Source organism: Octodon degus, unplaced genomic scaffold (assembly GCF_000260255.1).
Source record: "Octodon degus isolate 3935 unplaced genomic scaffold, OctDeg1.0 scaffold00072, whole genome shotgun sequence".
Taxonomy (NCBI): Eukaryota; Metazoa; Chordata; class Mammalia; order Rodentia; family Octodontidae; genus Octodon; species Octodon degus.
This window is the reverse complement of record NW_004524648.1, coordinates 915412-917292: the sequence shown is the minus strand read 5'-3', so window position 1 is coordinate 917292 and position 1881 is coordinate 915412.

The following is a 1881-nucleotide window of genomic DNA, read 5'->3' as shown; positions in this document are numbered from 1 at the left end:
AGACCACTGAGCCATCTCTCCAGCCCATAAATAAATATATTAAAAAAAAAAAATAAAACGCTAAACTGTGAAGTCAGGTAAAATGTACCCTTTCCCTTCCTTCCTTCCTTCCTTCCTTCCTTCCTTCCTTCCTTCCTGTCTGTCTTTCTTAGTTACCAGGAACCAAACTCAGGACCTTGAGTTTGCCAGGCAAGAGCTTGTGCTACTCAGCTATGTCCCTGGCCCAAACATACGATTTTTATCTTCCCCATGTTAGGTAATTCCATAGAGGTGGGTCAAATGAGAGTGAAAGTACATCTCCACCTTAAATGCAGTACTTTTGTCACAATTCTGAAATTTAGCAAAATCTTCTAGTCCTGGGTTCTTGAACTGGAGTTCAAATCCTATCACCATATGTTCTCTCTGTGAATAACTTTAGAGCACATAACTTAAAATATGAGCCTTGTATTTTGGGGGGTTTTTGGACAGAAAAGAGAGTCCCAATATATAATTTAGGCTGTGTCAAATTCACTGTGAGACCCACAGTGCCTTGAACTCTCACCAATCCTGTCTCAACCTCCCAGTGCTGGAATTGCACACGTTTACCACCACACCCAGCTCTGAGCCTTCCTCAGCTGCCACACAGGGACAACAGAGCACCTTAGTGAGACAACCTATGCCAAAAGTGGCCAGTCAGTGATCAGTTCCCACTAACAAGGAACTACACCTGCAACTATTTACTCGAGGTCTTGGCCTTTTCATTTGAGCCCACTGGTAGACTTTCTGACTAGAAATCAAAAACTCCAAGCAGAATAAAGACACCAGCAAGCTGTCAGGCCTGTTCTGCTCATGCACTGCCCAAGAGGCCGAGTCCTCTTACTGAAGACTTCCTCTCACTCTGAGGAAGACCTCAGCTTTACACGAGGAAGTTCAATGAGATTGCTGTATTGTACATAAGGAATAGAAACACAGTATGACCTAGGGCTGATGAACTGCCCACTCTCCCAACTTTTACTCCCCTAGGGTGGCTGGAAAAGCACCTGGTTGCTATGTCCTCTGCCCCTTTCTGAGCATCACACCCAGGCCAATCCTGCTGAATGCCACATCTTCTGTCTCTGATCCCTGTTCCTGAAGCACACCCGTGATCCTCCACTTCCCTCTGAACACAATGGCCCGATGTTTCTGTTTGGACAGAGGCTGGCAGATAGACTACACCTTGCAGGGCATTTGGAGGGGCAAGGTCTCCACACAGTCACAACAGAGTTTTCCGCAGTAAAAGCACAGTCTCCGAAAGGAGGCATTAGCAGTTCCAACCAGCAATTAAAAAAATAAACTGCTGTTTTAGTCATTTGGGTGAGTCACAGCAGAGAAGCCGAGTATCTTCCCTGAGCACAGCAGGGACTCCTGGGTGTGTGTGTTTTGAGCAGCGCGGGCACCCAACTCCACGCCCCAGCGGGGCTCTCTAATACAACACTGGTATTCACACAGGACATGGATTTGGGACAGTCAGAAAGGTTTCAAAACCATCAATTCTCTGCTCAGGGAAGGAAAAGCCAATCCATCCTATTAATGAGCAGGACAGGATTTTACTGAGGTTACTGCCCATTCCACAAAATCTTCTGAATGCTACTTCCCTCAAAACATCTTGGCTTCCCCTCTTCCTCGGGGCACCTTGACATGGCATCTCTGAAGCTTTCCTTCTTCTGAAGGGCCCCTTAGTTTTCTAAACTGCACCTCCTTCTCCCTAATGAGTAAATCTATTGGGTGAGATCGATGACAACACTTGATCCAGTGTCACTAACAAAGGCTAGATGGAACTTCTTGAGCCCACAAAAATTCCAGGGTTAGTACTCCTCGTGTTTATGTGTGTGTGTGTGTGTGTGTGTGTGTGTGTGTGTGTGT